This window comes from Coffea arabica, chromosome 2e, assembly GCF_036785885.1.
Source record: "Coffea arabica cultivar ET-39 chromosome 2e, Coffea Arabica ET-39 HiFi, whole genome shotgun sequence".
NCBI lineage: Eukaryota > Viridiplantae > Streptophyta > Magnoliopsida > Gentianales > Rubiaceae > Coffea > Coffea arabica.
Window position 1 is genome coordinate 35712861 of NC_092313.1, and position 16023 is coordinate 35728883.

The window sequence follows — 16023 nt, forward strand, 5'->3', positions numbered from 1 at the left end:
ACGTTAGTGAGATAGATTCGATGCTAACGGTGGTAGAATAAAAACGCACACGTTAGTGAGATAGACTCGATGCTAATGGTGGTTGAATAAAAACGCACACATTAGTGAGATAGACTCGATGCTAACGGTGGTAGAATAAAAACGCACACGTTAGTGAGATGGACTCGATGCTAACGGTGGTTGAATGGACTCGATGCTAACGGTGGTTGAATGGACTCGATGCTAACGGTGGTTGAATAAAAACGCACACGTTAGTGAGATGGACTCGATGCTAACGGTGGTTGAATAAAAACGCACACATTAGTGAGATAGACTCGATGCTAACGGTGGTAGAATAAAAACGCACACGTTAGTGAGATAGACTCGATGCTAACGGTGGTTGAAGTCAGTGAATTAAATGTGGTTGTCAAGAAAGGAGGTAGAAGGGTGTGCGGCGGACTTTGAGACTTGCCAACAAGAAATTAAAATTTGAGATTGAAATTGATTTCTTCAAGAACTAAGAAGTTAAACTTAATTTTTGATTTTTTTTTTGTTTTTGTTTTTTCCTTTTCGTTTGGAAGAAACTTTTCAAAAAATAATTTTGCCCCAGTCTCCACCAATTATTGTGCAACCGATCATTTGGTTTGCATTAGGGCAGGGTTGCTCCTCCTTAAAACTTTGATTCACCTCTTCTTTGGTCCGAACCCTTCAATTCTTGGGTGATACTCCACAGTCATATAAAAATTGCCCCAGTGTGTTGTTATTGGATCATTGGACCTACAAAATGTAAAAATAATGGTAATGATAGATAATACCACCACCATGCGATCAATCTTACTTTCAAGAAATGTGTAAACATGAGTACTTGGACGTTTTTCCGATATAGCGAAAACTTCACTTTACTCTGTGAACTGTGTCAAATTTCCTCAATTTTTAATGCTAACAAAACCCTTGGTATCCAGTCAATCGTAGGGGTTGCCATTTGATAAATTCTTGACCCAACTTCGCTCCTCGAATCACATTCTATCTTCTTGACTTCTAATGCTAATAAGACACTTGGTATCCAGGTAATTCCAATAAATCCAGGGATTGCCATTGGATAAATCCAAAAGATAAATGAGACCATGAAAGAATATTATATTTACACAATCAATGATGAAAACCTCCGTAATTTGAAAAATTAATTTAAGAAAAATGAATCTGTAAACTTAACAATTTATATTGGATAAACCAAAACCCTTTAATCTCAAACAAATTATCACCGTTGACTCTTTGGATATCATCCTTCCAAAATTCAATGTTGGCAACCGAACCACAAGGTGAATAGAAATTTCAACGAACTGAGTCACCAGCCTTTCAAATCCAAGCTTACTTCTCCTCATAAAATCCTACCCTAGTGCCCTTTCGGGTTTTCACTAAGGCTATCCTCACCTTTTTATTTTTCTTCCCTTTCTTTTTCTTCTTTCCTTTTTCTTTTCCTTCTTTTCTTTTTCTTTTCCTTCTTGGGTGATACTCCGGTTTTCACTAATGAACCAATCCTGCCGATAGCCTTCATCAACTCAAAATGTGTTTAAGAAATGATGGCATCAGTGCGACAAACCTTCCCTTGCAAATTGGCGAAGATGCATTGACATCATTTGTCATTTGATTAAGAAAATTTCCTTAAAGAGGTGGTGCAAGAACGGAAGTCAGGACTTTTGGCTTTTGTTGTAATGGGGTCTGGCGGGGTGATAAGAAAAGGTTAAGGCTTGAAAGCAGATTTTATGAACAGTTTAAATGATCTGAGATCGCATTGTTGTGCCAACCCTATTTTAGAGTTAAATCAAAACTTGCCCCAATTTATTCTCAATTGAGGCTCTCTTTTCTTTCATTTTTCTTTTATTCCTTTTTCCTTTTCAGCCTTCTGCCATTTCATTGAAATTTTCAAAATTTGCCCCAGTTTATTTTTTAATTGAGGTTCACTCCTTTTCTTTTCTTTTATTTCCCTTTCTTTCGGCTCAAACTTACCCCAGTGTGGGGTTTGCGATTCTCAGGGGTTATCAAATGAAATGATTTATTCTGAAGGTTCAAAAGGGATAACTAGGGATAAAATGTTTAATTGGAAAGGAAGAGGGCCTAACTTTCATTCCATTCTTCGCATTAACCCTAAGAGGAAACTTCCATTTATCAGATGAGAATTTCTTACACATCTCCGAATTGATTAGTTGAGGGAACAAGTGATCCACCAGGCAATACCTTTTTGATAATAAGAGCACCTTGCCAATTCGCGGCGAACTTTTCTTTTGGCTTCATTTTGTACTGACGACAACGACCTTAATGCTTTGTTTCCTCGTCTGAATGGTCATGATTTGACCCTTTAATGGTAATCACGAACCAATCCTTTTGATCATATTGACCATGATGGACTGCATTTAACTGCTTCTTATTCCTAATCTTGATCCCGATTCGGCTTGAACTTCTTTTTGTTTCATTCGGGCTTCTTTCAAACATTTTCGGATGTCTCTTCGCCACTCCTCTCATTTTGGAATTCAAATTCACAGTCGTGAGATTGCTGCCATCAAATTTCTGAATAGTGATATCCAAAGGGGTCAGACGGTTTTATTCTGGGCCATCTGAAAAGAATGTGTAAGTCACAATATATATATAAAACTGTACATTTTATTGGATTTCCAGACAAAAACCAAACTTAATATCACGAAACGTGTCTTTAGCAGTCACTTGATTGAAAACTATTTACAAAAGACATAGTTAAACAAAAGACACATGTATGAACGATTTTCATTGGTTTTAACCAAAACAACTCCCCAAATTTATCGAAACTTCCCTTCAAGAGGGAGGAACCTCACTAATTCAGCTATTTTCAGGATTTTCAAATTTCTTCATTGGGGGTAAATGCCTCAAAGGTGTCCTTGTGCTCAGGAAAGGGATTCGTACTTATGCTCGGTCCTTGTTCTTCCCTTTTCCTTAACACTATATCTCCTGCTTCGATCATGTCCTGGATCTTATGTTTTAGTACCCAACAATTACTGGTCGAGTGACCGGGCGCTCTAGAATGGTAGGCACAAGCGGCTTGAGGGTCGTACCCAGCAGAGAGACCTCGACGAGAGTAGTTTGGAGGAGGTATGTCATCGATTTCACCGGCGGCCTTGAGCTGTTCGTACAGTTGGTCAATTGGTCGGCCTAAGTTGGTAAAAGTTCGAGATCGACCGGGTTTTTGTATTTTATTGGTTTGAGGAGGGTTGTAAGTCTGTTGGTTTGGTGGAGCAGGTCTGGGATTATAAGGTAGACGAGGTCGAATTTGAGGATTGTTTTGAGATATTGGGAAGGGCATTGTAGGTGGGCTTGCATAGTTTGGCTGAGATCGAGGGTGATGGGTAATAGTATGGTAAACAGGGCGTGGGTTTGGGTAGCGAGATGAATATGTGTGGTAACGTTGGGATATGGGTCTTGAAAACGGTCCTTGGCCCCACACAAAAGTAGTTTCCTCCTCTTTCTTCTTAAGTTGAGGCTCTCTTCTGTTATTACTCTGACCTTGCAAGGCGTCCAACTGTGATTTTAAAGCTGATACATTGACAATTTTCCCTGCTTTGACGTATTCGTCATATTCCTCCAACTTATTGATAATTGCTGCAAATGAACACCCGATCATGCGAAAAATCTCCTCAAAGTAGGGCGGGTCATGAGCTTTGATGAACGTACGAACAATCTCATCTTCAGTCATGGGAGGCTCCACCTTGGCGGCCAATTTCCTCCATCTCTTCGCATATGTCATGTGGTCCTCGGATGGTTTCCTCTTGGTTCCCTCCAATGTGGTCCTCGTTGGAGCCAGCTCGCAATTGTATTCGTATTGCCTTACAAAAGTGGTTGATAAGTCCAGCCATATCCTCATATCCTCGGGCTTCAAATTGGAATACCAGTCCAGTGCATCGCCTTCTAAGCTTTCAGGAAACAAACGAACTGGTAGATTCTCGTCATCTATTGGCTTGCCCAACTTGTTGGCGAACATTCGAAGATGCGTCTTGGGGTTGCCAGTTCCATCATACTTGCTAAACTTGGGTGTTTTGAAACCCATGGGCAATTGCATATCCGGAAATAGGCACAGCTCGTTGTAGTCCAGACCTCCTTGTTTGTTCAAACCTTGGCTTTTCTTTATGAACTCCTCAAACCGATCCAATCGTTTTAGCAAATTCTTATCCATCGACGCGGACGACTCCCCAGCTTTTGCTTTCCCTTGGGTGGCGGTATCTATGTGGAATGGCTCAGCGATGGAGTAATAATGTGGTCCCTGAGTTTCGAGTGGCATATTCAGACTAATGTGTGGGTAATTTTGGGGAATTTGGGGGTGAGGAGGGTTGGTTTGGACAGCGGGTGCATGGGTATGGGGTAGGCCATGAGTGGGAAAGATAAAAGTTTCTTCACGCGGATTTGCAAAAATGCGGGGTAAAGGGGGTTTGAGTATAGGGTAAAAGTATTGGTTGTGATTTAGGTTGGTTAGCAGGTAAAGGCTCAGGCTGACCACCACTACCACTACCAGTAACCAACTGGTCGATCACGCACCGTTGTGTGGTCATTTCCATATTCAGCTCATTGAATTTATTCAAAACTTCGCTCAGTTGAGCTCCTAGGTTTGCCAAATCAGCTAACGGGGCCGTTACAGGCCTGTCGGATGATTCCGGGTGTGTACTCATGTTTACACAGTTTCTCAAAACCCGACTGCGAGATCGTATAACGATGGGGCTTTTTGTGTAGCTATATTTGAAAAACACCTGAAAATTTAGGAAAAATCCTTATTTAGACTCCCTTTCTGGCTTAACTGCAGTTAAAAGAAAGAAAAAGAAAGAGAAAAAGACACGAGTTAGTAAAAATTAAAGTAATTCGGATGCATGTCCTATGGGGGAACCCTTTTTGTGCCAAGGGTAGGTCTAGAATGAGAATGCAATCCTCCAGCGCAGGCACTATACAATACCTGATGGATCCGATCAACTTATTGAGTGAAAAATAATTTGAAAAAAAAATTGTCCAATTGGAGTGAAAATGGGACATTTGTCCAAAAAATGAGGACAAAGTCCAAATGGATTGCCTGCTTTGATCAACACATAAAATGATGTGTAAAAGAGATTGCAATGTCTCGATTAATTTATTCAGTGAACCTTAGACTTAAACCCTAAAGGGGGAAAGGCGGGTCAAACGGATAGGATGAAATTGATGATTTATTCAAAATCGACTAGATTACCTTAAAAAGGGTAAACTGGTCAAATAAATTGAATGAAATTTGATTATTTATTCAAAATTGAATGGGTAACCCTGAAAATGAATTAAACTAATCAAATGAATTGAATGAAATCAATTGATCAAACAGATCGAGTGAAATGATTATTTATTCAAAATCGACCGAATTGTCCTAAAAATAGGCAAACTGGTCAAATGGATCGGACGAAATTGATGATTTATTCAAAATCGATAAGATTGCCCTAAGACCTAATCAAATGAATTGAATGAAATTGGTGATCTATTCAAAATCAACTAGATTGCCCTAAAATGAACAAATTGATAAAATGGACTGGATGAAATTGATGATTAAAATGGTCCAATGGATTGAATGGAATTGACAGCTTATTTAAAAAATCAATCTATCCATTGGTAGTTTCAAAAATTTATTGCGATGCATTAGTCTATGAGCCTTCTAATATCAAACTTTGGCCTCAATTTATTTATCGTCTCAACAGTGAGGAAATATTGGTGAATTTTTCCAAGTTAATGTCCTCTAAGCAAGGGAATTTTACCAAATATGTAAAAATGGCCAACAGATGATTGTTAGATGCCCATATCCTAATGTGCCCAAAGTTGTTGTGTTATCAGGGAAAAATCGGATCCTACCTTAACTCGTGCACTACCCCTTTGGATGATACAAAATGTAAACGTGCAAGTCTCCTTGGATTAAATATCCGAGACATGAGGTGGTTTATTCCTATAACGGGATTTCCTAAGTGGCATTCCCTCTAAGGCTTATGCATGATGCCAGTGTATTAAAGCGATAAAAATATGTAATTTGAAATAAAACATGACCTAAGGAAACCCCTTTTTGTATGCTGGGGTGAGTCTAAAATGAAATGTATTCATGATGCAAATGCGAAGCATTGAATTTAAACGTGTCACGTCAAATAGGGTAAACTCCTAGAGAGTACCATGCCAGGACTTCTTATTTTCTAGGGCTTATGAATGCAATGGAGACAAAAACCAAGAAAAGTTAGTTCAATGAGATAAATACACATAACACATTGTAGCAAAACAATACAAAGAGATAAAGCAATAAAAGAAAAGAGGGGTTGGATCCCTCCTCTCGTTAATAGTGTCCCTAATAGGGTAAGGCAGACTCTACCCTAGGTAAACTATCATGGATGCATGAGGTATTGGCTCACTAATGCATCTAGACTAGATAGGTTTTAGGTCCCCGAGCCTTCAGACTTGGAAACCAAGGGTCATCAATCCCAAGGTTTTTTGTCGATGGCTCGACCGATTCCCCAGACACTGCTACGCACACGTCGTGTCACGGCTACATGTCTGAGTGAATCATATCAAAAAATCCTCAACCTTCGACTAAAAGCTAAAGGCTATTAACCCAAAGCTTAAAGCGGAAGATTGACTGACCCCTTGGATCATGCTACGCACACGTCGTGTCGTGATCACACGCCCAAGTGGGTCGCCTAATCCTAATAGGGTGGAGTGGCGTGACAAGCCACTAAAAAAAAAATAAACACTACAAGAAAATTGGTCTTCAATGACAGGCTATTTTTGTCACAAAAAAATAAAAAGTCGTCACTGATGACTTTTATTGACAACTTTCTAATTGTCACAGGGTCGTCACTGAAGGCCCGTCGGTAAAAGTACATAGTGACGACAATAAAAGTCGTCAGTGAATGGGACTGTTTTGTGACAACATGTGTCGTCAGTAATTGTTGTAATTTTAGTGATGACATAGTATCTTGTCAATGATATACAAAGCAATGTCGTCACTAAAAGTGGTCCGTAATTGTCATTGGTATAGACTAATTACTGACAACTTTTGTTGTCACTAAACACTTTTTAATTCTATCACAACAGGTTGTTATTAATGGAAAATTCTGATTCAGTGATAACACTTTATCACCATGAAATTTGTCAGATTTTCCTACTACAATTATATCTATAAATGAAAAAAAATGACAATGCTTGATAATTAGCAAATGAACGCATCCATTGCATTACGAAATGCCAAAATATCATATCAAGCATTCAAATATCATAATGAAGTTCAACAACACCCTACAAATAGTTTGATAAGTGGTATTTGGCCTAAATTTCACATATAAGTTGAGGTAGCTTTACAAAACAAATCCAAGTCCCAAAAAAAAAATGTGTTGTCATGACATTTCCTAAGTATAAGATTTTCTTTATCGTCCTTGAGTGAATTGGCAACTCCTGCTGCTGATCTTCCAAAAAGCTAAAATGAGCAACATATCTGCAGTGAAGTACTGCAATTATTAGTAGGTCATAAGAAAAACTTGAAACAATAAAGATAACTAAAGAATTTGCAAGAAAATAAGCTAAATCATTCCTTTTAAGTATAATCTAGACAATGACTAAATAAGGGTAAAGTAAGAGATAAACACTTAGAACATTAGAGCTCAAGAAACACTTCTTTTACTTTTACTACGTTATTAAGAACTCACAAAACAATTAATATGCTTATGCTACCATATTAAGAACCAAACAGTGTTCCTTCTATGGCTTCATAGGCTCCATTTGTATGGTTCATTCTATAGATTATGCATAGCAACTTCAACTTTTCAGGTATTGAAAATGCATATTGTTTATCGCTAGACCAAATTTTGATGACAAATAAAATTCGACATATCTAGAGATTCTTAGCGCCCATTGGTAATATTTTAATGATTTTAATAATAAAATGATGCATCTAATATTTTAGTGAAACTGTGTAAAAAATGGAAAAGATGCTCCACTATAAATCGAAGCTTCTGACTATGAGGCGAACCAGTACATTCACTAACCAACCTACTTTCAATTTTCAAAAGTCCTAATAGCAAATATCACATGCTAGTAGCTTAAATAGCATAAAAGTAAGTAGATATCAAGAAAAGTTTGCATAAGATGTCATGAAATACTAGATTATGAAATTTCTTTTCTACTAGTTAGCTTAGAGACCACTTGTAGCTTGTTTATATGCAAATGTCTCCTAGAACAAAGTTATAATTGTCACTTTTACATAAACTTTGTTGACAAGACCCAACCATTTGAAACAAGTCTAACATAGATAGAAAGGAGTATATACTTACCCAAAAAACATCACAATATTTGGAAATTCCATAGCAAGGACCAATAGCATCAGCATAATAAGCTGCAAGACAATAACAAACCAATGAAGTCGCTATGAAATGATACTGTGCATTATAAGCTCAAAGACAATGAATAAAATGGTAGCTGTAGTGTTTATAAGAAAATGTTAGCATATAAAACATATGTTTCCTTCTTTTAATTTTGATACTAATCTATACTTGTACCTAATAACGTTACAACTACACATTCCAAGAACACTACATAATCGTCAAAACTTACATATTCATTCAGGTAGTCCATCACCAAATATGAAAAAAAATGGTAGGAAAGAACTACTTATTCAAGATAAACTCTAGAATTTGGACAATGAAAATCAAGCTTGATGTATACCTTTGGCAAGGAAAATGCTGTCTCCAGTTTATACCATAATCTGAATATCATGATTTCCTCACAAAAACTAAAAACACCTGCTTGTAACATAGTTAGCTATACAAGGCAATTAAAAGTAGTATCACAAAGTCCATACTCCTTAACTAACCACAAAACTTGAGAAAATTACGACTCCCAATGCAAAAGATGTGCAATATATACAAATTTCCCATGCGGCTGTTGTATTATATTTGAATTATGCTCCACTTCAGCAACCAAAAGTTGTTCATAAGCAAGCCTCTAGAATTAGCATTACAGTCAGCCATGAACCTTTTATTGACTTCATTAGTTGCACATTGGGAGTTCAAATGTAACTTACCTAAATTTAAAAAGGCAATGTAACTTTTCTCTTGCAATTTAAAGAAATCAGAACTTCACTTCCAAAACTGAAGAACTATTAAAAAACATAAAAAATAATAAATTATTTCATTCATGTACCAAAACTTGATCTCTATTGGATGGAGTACTGAATGGACATAACGTCGGTGATGGTGTAGAGAATGGAGATGAGATTTTCTCTTGAAATTCCCATGACAATTTACCAAATTTCAACACAAAAAAAAGAAAAGAGGGGAATTTTTTACATCAGAAAAAATTCCACTAAACCTTGTGATTTCCCAATTCCCTCTCCACCCAACACCACTTAGCCCACTATTTTTCTCACTTGCAACCACTCATAGACATATGTACATCATAATCACCTCTTAAATCTTTTCCACTCCTATCACTATAGCTAATTAGGATGTAAAGCGTACAAGAATCCAACAGTTCACAAAGTTTCACTTTCAACTGGTCATGGTAAAGCGTTTTTTGGATATTTACCTAACTTAACGAATCACTAAATTTGCCAAGATGCGATTGGCCAGCTCTTGTTTCATTTTTTTTTTGTTTAAAACCGCATGAAGAAGAAGTGAATTCATATAATATTGTTTATAATTAGAAATTGGAAGAATAGTAATTTTGTGTTAAAACTTAAAAAGGGTGTTTTAAATAAATGAAGGCTGCTTCAGGAGAGTACTTTAAAAGACAAAAATGAAAAAGAAAAACTGTTTGTAAATCCATTCATTTTCATCCCAGTAAACACAAAGCAGACACTAAAAGCAAATGACAGACATGAGTATAGGTTTCATTCCCATAGTCTATCACTATCCTGTCGTCGCGTAAAGACGTAAACATTAACATTGAGAGGTTTACATTAATGAATTTTCTACCGATCTTAAGGATCATATAATTCTTCAAAAACCCAAGTGCTGCTAACTGCTAACAAGTACCAACCCATTCAACAAACAAACGCCAAGCCGAACAGGAAGAATACAAAAGTTATTATACTACAATAAAATTATTCTCTTGCCATAATTTAAGGAATATTTACATTCCGAAAGTTTCCCTAGACCCAAATCTGATGAAGCTAGAGAACAAAGGAACCCTTAAATCTAGAGGGAGTGTGACCAGGAAATGGGTATTCTTTATGGGTTTGAGTGAGAGGGTATTAAGGGGGTGCCAGTAATGAGATGTCTGGTCCGTACTGCTAAAATCTTTGTCGGGGGCTCCCTGTTTTATCCTACGCACACCCTTGTAATTCCCCCCTTCATTTTATTCCCATCTTCTTGTCCCCGTTTTCCATCCCATTCCAAGAAACAAACCCCTCTACATCATAATCACCTTCGTCGCCAAACTCAACCTCAAACCCGTATCCACCACCAACCCCACTGAAACCTTTATCTTGTACAATAAAAAAGAATGAAGTAATGGTATTCACAACTAAAATAATTCTAGTGGAGATGATTTCACCCGTAACTCAAAATTATCCAAAAAAATTGGGCACAAATTTTTGGCAAAAAAATAATTAGGGCAAAAAAAATTGGGGACAAATCGGGGAGAAGAAGGAGAGACATGAGATACCTTTTCTTGCAAAGAGTTGGTGGAGTACTTCTTCTGTTCAACATCACAAAGACATGATCGATCTATGGAGAGGAGAAAGGAGAATTGTTTTTTGTTAATGGTTTCTGTTGAGGGTGTAAAGTGAGAGAGGGGAGACCAACGGAGAGTAAAGCAGAGAGCTTTTCTATTGGGTTACAAAATGTTTATTTTTCACATTTGACCCTCACCATATATGTTATCGGTTGATTTTGTTTGAAGTTATTGTACTACTAATTTGCAAAACAAACCTAGGTTGCCATTAATTTTTAGTAGATTTTAAATATAGCATATTCAATTAACAAAGCACATTTTAAATAGCGGCCATTCAATTAACATCCAATACAAAACTTCACTATTAATCCATTATCTTCAAATAAGAAAAAAAATGCACAATTAAACTAATACATAATGTGTACTAGTTAATTAACTATGGAGTTTAGGATTTATCCACTTCGATAACTAGTTCCATTTGAAAACTCTTATTTATATTCATATCATATTAACTAATAATCATTCTAAGTTAAGTAGTCACAAGTTTATTTACACTAATGAATTTTTTATTTTTTAATTATTTTTATTCTAATGAAGTTATTACATATACAAGAAAATTAAACTAATAAGGAGGCTCATAAGTATATAACAATAAAAAAATCATTAGAGAACACATAATAATTACAAAAAATTAGGAGTAATAGTTGTAAAAAGTAATAAATATTTTAAATCAAACAGTGACAAGACTAGGTTGTCACTAAAGGCTATACAATGTTATCAGTGACAACAATTGCAAAGTTGTCAAAGAAAGTGCTATTAATACTGACAACTTTTAGAAAGTCGTCACTATTGCAGTTCCCGCTCTCTCCATGACTCCTGGCGGGAATCGAATTGTGACAACAATGCAAGGTCGTCACTGATGTGTTGGCTCCCTTGACTCAATTGTGACAACTTGCTGTATTGTGGTTAAAGGACACCATTCTGTGACGATTTTTTTTCATCACTGAGAAATGTTGTCACTAATGACCAAATTTCTTGTAGTGAAAGAAGAGATAATAAAGCGTATGCACGTATGCTAGTGCTCCTTTTTGGAGGGGAAGGATCGAGAACCAACGCGAGACTCTAGGATAATGTCCCCCACCCAAATGCAACGCAAAGCGCGGAATCACATACATAAACCATCCATCCATCAAAACAATCGTACGCCAAATAGGTGAGTGAGTGAGTTGATACGCGCGAAATGCAAAATCCTAAAAAAGAAAAAATGCAATCCTAAACATCCAAATATGATATATGAGAAGGTTAAAAGAAGAAAAAGATTGACTAAATCAAATTTGCTCGGACTCTCTAAATCCCCAGTGGAGTCGCCAACTGTCGCGCCCCATTTTTTTATAAAAAATAAATAAAGAGTGTAGAAAAATGGATTTTTGATTTTTTGGAAAAAATGAGTTTTGTTTTTAGAAAATGAATAAAGGAAAAGGGCCTAAATGGGACTTGTAATGCGATGATTTGGGCCCAAATTATAGTTTAAAAAGGGTTTTTGAAATAAAAATCGGAGTCGCCACTTGGTATAGAGTTAAGGTGTACCAAGTCACATAAAAATGAATTTTTAACGAAAAAGTAGAAAACCCTTTCTAAACGACTCCAAATCTACGAAAATCAAAGAAACGATTCGGGAGTCACATTTGAAGAGAGGGAAGGCAAGGATGAAATCCAAGGCACCCTCTCAACCTAGCCAAGGCTAGTTGCGTGATTTAATCAAAGATTTTCTTATTTTTTAATCTAAAGATTTATCACATTTGGATGCAAACCCTAGACCTAAGAGGGTATCGAGGGGTCAAAATGTATCTTCAAAGCTTATTTGGCACCAATCACATTAATTGTGACGCCCAATGAAGACTCTTCGAAGAAGCCACGAATAATGCAAAAAATATGAGACTCTAGAAAAAAAAATGAATAAAATAATTATACAAATATACATGTCTTAAAGGAGTGCATCATGTAGGGTACGGGGGACTAATGTTCGTGACTTAATTTTCCCTTTAATAGAGGGAATACAAGCGTGCTAAGGCTAGAAAGCCAAACTCGTCCATATCCCATATTCAAGGGGTTTTTACCTAGTCTAATCAAGCAAATGTACTACCCTAGGTCTAATGCTTAGATGAAATGCAAGTCTAATGTCATGTTTCATACGAAGGGGTAAGTAATATACATATAAGGGAAAATATGGGATAAGGGCTATACATATAAGGGGAATGTCATGCAAAAATGATAAAAACCCTAAAAGTAGAAAAACATGCATGAGATGAAGTGATTTTATCACACAATCATGATCTAACGCTCGAAGGGCTCCTAAGGGTCTAGCGTTGGACCAGCCCATGTCTGTGGATCCTCACTAGCATTGGACTAGTGGGAAATCGGAACAAGGAAACCGCAACTAGCGTTGGATTAGCATGGTATCGAGAAATGGATCACAACTAGCGTTGGACTAGTGTGATAGCGTCGCACATTAATTATAATCTCATACAAACACAACAAAGCGAACAGACACATAATATCAGATAAACACATAACTCATAGTCATGATATCTAGATGCAAGGCCCTAAGAAAGCGATAACACATAGCACGTAAGCATGCAAATCACACAAGCGAAAAGAAAGCGAATAAAACCCTAGCTATTACATTTGAGGGGGGCCTACTACAATCTAACGGGGGGAAATGAAAATAAATAAAATGAACCTAACTATTACAACTTGGCATTTAGATGCCTTTCAAATAATCAGAATGAACTAAAATAAATATACGAAATTAAAACGATTAAAGCGAATTAATAAATAATAAAAATGAAAACATTCAAAAGGCATGCAATTAAACACATAAATCACATAAATACACATAGGGTCAGATAAAGTAAAATAAGGGATAGAGTGTACCTCCCTTGAGTTGGGGCCCTAATGAAATGAATTTATTTATTTACCCTCCAAAAAACAAAGAAAGGGTCAAGGCACCAATTTAATTTGAAAAAATTAAAGAAAATATGCAAACACAAGCTCACTTGATCATAAAGCCCTTAAAATCATGAATTAAGTGCAATTTAAACAAAACATGGTAGTTAATTGAAGAAAACAAGCAATGAAAAGTTGTAAAATTAAAGCTGTCAAGGACCAAATTGAGGAAATTATTCAATTGGTTGGGTCATAGTGGAATTATATTAAAGGACAGGGGTTGGAATGCAACTATTGGAAGCTTTTCATGCAACCCATGCAATCCACGAAGGAAAAACAAGATTCTGCAACTACTTTCCATACTTTTATGTTTCAGCAAACAATGCTTTTAAGCTTCAACGACTTGCAAGCAATGGCAAATTCACACAAACATCTCAAACCACAAACCCAACCTCAGGTTCTTATCCAGCTTATCATGCATGCAAGGAAATGGCAGAACCAGAATGAGGAAAATTTTCATGCAAACTCCATGCAGAAAAACGAACAAAGCTTTCTGCCGAAAATTCCAGCAGCTGATGAAGCTTTCTGCAATTCTAAGCTAGCTGCAACTTTTCTCATTCCAGCCGAAACACATTGATGAAACAACTCACCAAACCAAACACAAATGCAATGACCCCAAGCCTATGTTGTTAACATCAACCAAATGCCATTGTTTCCCCCACTGAAATCAAACGAGGGAGCTGAACATGGAAACAACAAAGAAGATGAACTTGGAGCAGCGAAGGTTTCGCTTATTTGCAAAACAATGTCTACCTCTATTGCTGCAACAAGCCAGGAAACTCCCTTTTCCAGAAAACTTATGACTGAACATTACCTAAGCTACTGAGCAATGGTCTTGACAGTTCGACAGGACAAAAATGCAGCCTGGTCGAGCTTTTGCTGCAACTCCCAGACGCAATCCTAAATGCACCATTAACATCTCGACCCAACTCACTTTGAACCAAACAACAAAACCAACTCATGTTTAAACAGCAAAGATCATAGAAATTCAATGAGCAAATACGCAAATCTTTTGCAACAAAAGTTCCGCAATCTTCTGGGTTTCATTTCAGCCAACGCATGAAACAAATTATCACACCAAACAAGATCATGCACTTCATGCGTTTTGTTTTCATACTCCAACGCAGCAAGATTCATCAACCAAACAAAGAATGTTCAACAAGAAAAAATGTCTCAGAACCATATAACAGAGGGACGACGCAAGCTTATCAGGCTGAAACAGATTTTCCAGAGTTTCATGTCCATTAGATCTGAATTTCTATGAAAGTTGTGTAAAAACTGATAAGAGGAAAGGCAAGAGTTACCTGAGAACGCTGGCAATGTTAAACGCAGGTGAGATGGAGAAAGAAACGAGCTGTTCTGGGAAAACACCGCCCAGGAATTTGCGTCGAGGGAGATTTTAGCGCTGCCGAAGTTAATACTTGGCGCCTCGATTCCACTGGCCTGGATCTATTTTATCCCTGCGATTTGTGAACAAAGTTTCTTCTACTCCTGCTGCAGAAGGTGCAGAAATCACAAGAACCCTCAAAAAGTCAGAATCGAAGTCCAACTTTGGCCTAGAACTCGGTTTGCTCGCCAGCCTGGTGAAGAAAATTTCCATCGGTTCCTCGATCTTCCCTAGCTTTCTTTCCTGGCTTTTTGCTTGTTACCCGCAGTTACTTTTTCCTCTCTTGGTTCCCAGATTTTTCCCGTCCCAAGTTCTCCTTTCAATCTTCTTTTCTTGTTCAGTTTTTCCAGCACCTGGCTTCCCTTCGTTTCTCTTTGCTACTCACAGCCCCGTAGCTCTTAGTTTCTCTCAGTTTTCTTTTCTTTCCCTGATTCTTTTCCCTAGCCCCCTCTAGCTCTCGTTCGTTGCTGTTTTTCCTTCTCACAAGAACCCCCTTTTCCCCAGCCGTCACCTGATTCATCAGCCGTCCTTCTTGCAACCTTAGCCGCCCTTTGTTGTTTGCTTCTTATCCGAGAGCTCTCTCTCGATTCTCTCCGTCTCTTCCACTCTCTCAGACTTCAGCCCCCTCTGTAGCTCTCTCTCTCGCTTAGTTTCCTTAGCTCCTGTTCACCCTCTTCTCTTAAACCCCCTTTTGTTCTCCTTTTTTTTTGCTCAGCCGCCCGAAGCCTTCTTCTTTTCTCCCCCTTTCCCCCGTTTCTTTTGCTCCGTTTCCAACCCCCAAAACCCTAGCCGTCACATCCTCGCCCCCCTCTTTTTGTTTTTTCTTTTCCTTTAAATCTTAGGCCTCCAAGTGTCTAACACCTAATCCCTTAAGTGCTTAGTTGTCTAATACATAAAGGAGACACTTGTCCTAATGCATGCCCCCACTTGCCATTTTTATTATCTTTCTTTTTTCTTTTTCCTTTTTGTTTTTTTCA

General features: G+C 37.4%; 1 long non-coding RNA gene across 2 annotated transcripts; it reads right to left on the reverse strand.

The window, feature by feature from the left end:
* Nucleotides 1–7215: 7215 nt before the first annotated feature.
* On the reverse strand, nt 7216–10779 carry LOC113732484 (uncharacterized). 2 transcript variants are annotated; one of them, XR_003458768.2, is made up of 4 exons: nt 10645–10779; nt 8704–8780; nt 8313–8374; nt 7216–7477 (listed from the first exon to the last, which is right to left on the reverse strand). It is a non-coding gene; the product is annotated as an uncharacterized lncRNA (long non-coding RNA). The 2 variants fall into 2 exon arrangements; XR_011841193.1 differs by lacking the exon at nt 8704–8780.
* Nucleotides 10780–16023: the final 5244 nt, after the last annotated feature.